This window comes from Myotis davidii, unplaced genomic scaffold (assembly GCF_000327345.1).
Source record: "Myotis davidii unplaced genomic scaffold, ASM32734v1 scaffold187, whole genome shotgun sequence".
NCBI classification, from domain to species: domain Eukaryota; kingdom Metazoa; phylum Chordata; class Mammalia; order Chiroptera; family Vespertilionidae; genus Myotis; species Myotis davidii.
In genome coordinates, this window is record NW_006383018.1 from 1,908,861 (window position 1) to 1,913,910 (window position 5,050).

Genomic DNA, 5,050 nt, shown 5'->3' on the forward strand with positions numbered 1-5,050 from the left:
GTCTGCTATGTCGATTCCTTTCTACAAGATAGGAATCTTTCACTCCATTCACTTTGTTTATAAATGCAAACTGTGCTTAAGTCTATTTCTTTAAAAAAAGGGGGGGGGACACTAGTGCATTCCACAATGTGTTCCGATTACACTAGTCTTGTGGATCCTTTCAACCTTTTTAAAAATTAACTTTCCTGAACTCCTTCAAAGTAGGGTCACATTTTAAGATTGCAGGATTAGTAAAGTGTAAGGGCACATTGCAAAGCCAGTATTTAAAAAAGCAAAGATTCTCAAATTAATTGATTTCTCTGCCCTTTGGGTGACCTTAGATGTGCCCCTTTTCCCCTCCCACCAAGTCAACGACCCATCTCACTTCCTCTTTAAGAGCCTCAATCCCACCAGGTCCAATGCTAATGAGGAAGAAAAGACCTTCATCTCAGTAACCTCCTCACAGCAGAACAGACATCTTGCAGGTTCATTATTCTGATAAAGGTCAACAAAGGTCTTTGTAAAAATTAGCATGCAGGAAGGTATAGCTCAAGGGGGTTGGAGAGCAAGGATGTTCAAATGTTCACAATCACCAGCACTATCCTGCAGCTGTTGAACAAGAGAGAGGAATTGCCAATGCATTTAACTTTTAAGTCTCTTTAGTATCTTTTATTCTAAAATGGTCCCCTCCACCTTGTATGTAGAAATATATAATACATACAGAAAGGTGCTGAAATCATGGATGTATGACTCGATGAAATCTCAAAAGCCCAAAACACTTGTGTTCATTATCCGGAACAAGAAACAGAACATTAGCCCTAGCCAGTTTGGCTCAGTGGATAGTGTTGGCCTGCAGACTGAAGGGTCCCCGGTTTGATTCTGGTCAAGGGCACATGCCCGGGTTACGGGCTCCATCCCCAGTAGGGGGCGTGCAGGAGGCAGCTGAACATTACCAGAATCTCCAAAAGTTTCTTTTATTTTGCATCATCATAGCTATGCTGGTTACCAAGGAGCCAGTGCCAGAATATTTTACATAGTTGTATTCTATAAACTACTTATTGCAGACCAGCATGCATGCTTAATGGATGCCAATTATACATCACTGAGCTCAAAATATATCCAAATTTCCACCACTTCTTTCCACCCCACCCTGCTACTGCTTCACGCCTGGATTTTATAATAATCTCCCAACTATAATCCCTGCTCCCTGCTCTCTTCTTTCCCCTTCAGAATACTCTCAAACTAGTAGCTAAGGTGAACAATTTTTACGGACATCCCAATATGTCATTCAGATTATATCATTCCACCCCTTATAGCAATGTTTCACTTTTTGTTGCACATTGAGTAACTTGAAAACTTCCAATGTCTACATTCATCCCCCCAGAAATTCTAATTTAATTGGTCTGGGATGTGTCCTGAATTCCCCAGGTAATCCTAATATATAGACTTAATGATGCTCTCAAGGCCCAAAGTGAGGCCTACATTACCTCCCTGATTTCAACTCTTCCTCACACAATCCCAGACAACAAGTGCTTCAATACAATCATTGAAGACAACAAACAATGTCCTACCCCTTGATCGTCCATCTTCCTAGGTTGTTTCCCCAGAGATAGATAGCTCCTGCACTTGTTTTAGGTCTTTACATAAAAGTCTATGTCTTGGTGACCCTTCACTGGCACCCTGACAATTTATACTTCCCTTCCTGATTTATGTTTCCAGTAACAGTAATAATCACTATCCATCACACACTTTCTATATTTTGCTCCAAAAGGACAGAGCTTTGCTTGTTTGTTCAGTGCACAGGGAGTACCCATCACATAGCCCAAGCTCAGGAAATGATTATTAAATAAATGAATGTTTCAAGTAATGAACACCCTATTAACAAGCTTTGAGTCAGTATCTAACAGCCAATAATGGAACAGCCATTGTGATCCTTAAGCATTAAGTGCATTCTAAACCAAAACTGGTTAAATAAAAGAAGGAGTAATTTACAGCAAAATCATGATATCCTTCAGATAAAAGAAATCCCTAGAGAAAAGTCATATTTTCTTTCAAGTCCTGTCAGGACTGTCAGGCATCTAAAAGCCTCCAGAAATTTCATATATATACTAGTGGCCTGGTGCATGAATTCATGCACATTGAAAGGAAATTAATTAGAAGAAATATTTTAATATCACTATTTGCCCTTTCTGTATAATAGAAATGTCAACCAAATTCATGATTGACAAAGACAGATCAAAACACATGCGTGTAATTGATGCCAGCGAGAGGTTTATATCGTGCATGTGAGAGTCAATATATATATATATTTGCTTAATTAGACCTGCTTTCTGATTTAGCTAAACTTTTTCCAGCCCAGTGAAGCACCCCAACTTCTCTTTCAGGTAATTGTCAGCAACACAGCAGTAAATATCAACACGAAGCAGATTATTATTGTCGATCATTCAGGGAGAACAAAGAGTTAAATATTTAACTGCAGCAGTGTTTGACTATATTCTGTGCAGTGAGAAAACCTGAAATTCTTTTCAAGGTCCACCATTTCTTACTTCTTTTCAGTCGGGTCAAGTTTCTAAGCTTTCTAAATCTCCGTTTTCTGGCTAATGAAAAGAAAATAGGATTCTACCGAGTCTCCCATCTACCTCCTCCAGGACTTCTGCAAGGATCAAATGAGATGAGGCACAGGAAAATGCTTCACAGACATTTGATTTAAGTGTGAAATGTTTGCACCTGGCTATAAAGCAAGTATTGTTCCTGAGCTGAGGAAACTGCACGGGGCTAATTGCTAGGGAGAGGAAGCCAGGCATTGCTATGTGACGTCATTACCCAGTGCCCACAGCAACCTTTTCCTAGCTGGACTGGGCTGTGGGCCGCATTTTGCACCACGGGGTCTTGGCAGCGTCAGCAGCAATTTGGTGGGGTGTTGCTCCGGGGTGGTGGCTGGGCCTGTGTCCCACTTGGGGGAAGCTGAGTGTTGCTTTGTGGATGCCAGTTCTACGGTGGCAGTGCACATCACGGCAGCTCCTGCATTGAGCATCTGCCCCCTGTGGTCAGTGCACATCATAGTGACCGGTTGGATGGTCGGACACTTAGCATATTAGCCTTTTACATATATACTAGAGGCTTGTGCACTGTTAGGGTCCCTAGGCCTGGCTGGTGATCAGGGCCAATCTGTGGGGCAACGGGTGGTGTGATCAGGGCCCCCGCTCGCACTCCACTTGGCTGGCCTGTCACTACCCGCTTGCCAGCCTTGCCCCCTACCGCCACTGCTGGTCAGGGCCTGCAGGCTGGGAGCAGCTCCTGAGGTGAGCGTCTGCCCCTGGTGGACAATGCACATCACAGCGACTAGTGAGCGTCTGCCCCCTGGTGGTCAATGCACATCACAGCGACTGGTCATTCCACCAGTTGTTCCACTGTTTAGTCAATTTGCATATTAGGGTTTCAGTCAGATAGATAGATAGATAATCTTTCATGTATACATGAAATGGGTAATAGGTTGGCTTTAACCTCTCTCTTGCATATGCACACACACACATGCACAGGTGGAAAAAAGTAGTTAATAATTCTATACTAATAAAAGACAAACATGCAAATTGACCATACCTTCGCTATGCCTTAAGCCAAGCCCACCAGTCAATCAGAGTGACTATATGCAAATTAATCCAACCAAGATGGCGGCCGGCAGCCACGGCACTGGAGCAAGCAGGAGGCTTGCTTGCTCCAGTGATGGAGGAAGCCAAGGTTCCCCGCCTGCCAGGGCCCGGGTCTGGGCTCCACTGAAAACAACAAAGTTTCAATTATAGAAGGTAAATAAACCCCAGATACCTGCTTTCAGCCAGCTGTTGGCTACAGAGCTGGAGCTAGCAGGAGTGGGTTGCCCCTGGCGATGGAGGAAGACAAGCTTTCTGCAACAAAGTTTCAATAATAGAAGATAAATAAATCCCATAATTAAAAAAAAGAAAAAAAGGAGAGGCTGGGAGCTTACGTCTCTAGGGGGCTTGGCCAGCCTGAAAACGGCCCTCAGCCCCTCACCCAGACTGTCCAGGCACCCCAGTGGGGACCCCCCCCCCCAACATACTCAAAACTATAAACCTACTTATTGCCAATTCCTGTATATTTTTTGAAACTCACTCATCTTGGGTATTAGAAACCACTTAACATATGATTATGGAAGTGCACTCATTTGCAATGATTACATTAAAGCACATGGCATGACATCTACCCCCACCCGGAACTCTCAGCTGCCTCAACAGGACTTTCCTAGAGAAATATAACACCTGATTCCATTTCTATTTCCCCAAGGAATAAATTTTGAAATAAGAGCTCCTGAGATTTCTACCCTGCCTAAAATATTAGGCTAAAATATTCTCTGAACAAGCTAGTGAGAGAGAGAGAGAGAGAGAGAGAGAGAGACAGACAGAGAGAGAGACAGAGAGAGAGAGAAATATCAGTACAGCAGAAAAAGAACAGATCAGCAAATACAAGGCTATTTCCAGCTATACCCGTAAGCACTGCTGATAAGAACTAAGTCACAATTCCATTGGGCCCAACCTTTCCACTTGCTCAAAGGAGCTAACACATTGATCATCACCACTTGCCTCAGAGACAGTGAAATTCCTGAGGCTTATATTTGAAAAAAATTGTTACAGTCTCCTGATACTTCAGTGTTTTTATTTGTTATCACTGTTAATACTGAAAAACAAACTGTGATCCTTTGTAGTTCTGATGCCAGCACTAATATAATACCCAATCTACCTAAATATTGTAGAAGTCCTGGTAATCTCAATAAATATTTGATTAAATCATAAAATTCTCAGTTCTGAATTCCTTTCTACTTCCTGCACTCATCTTCATATAGGAATTTCTAGTTATAAAAATAGCATTAGGCCCTGGCTGGTTTGGCTCAGTGGATAGAGTGTCAGCCTGCAGACTGTAGGGTCCCAGGTTTGATTCCAGTCAAGGGCACATACCTTGGTTGCGGGCACATCCCCAGTCGGGGTGGTGCAGGAGGCAGCTGATCGATGTTTCTCTCTCATTGATGTTTCTAACTCTCTATCCCTCTCCCTTCCTCTCT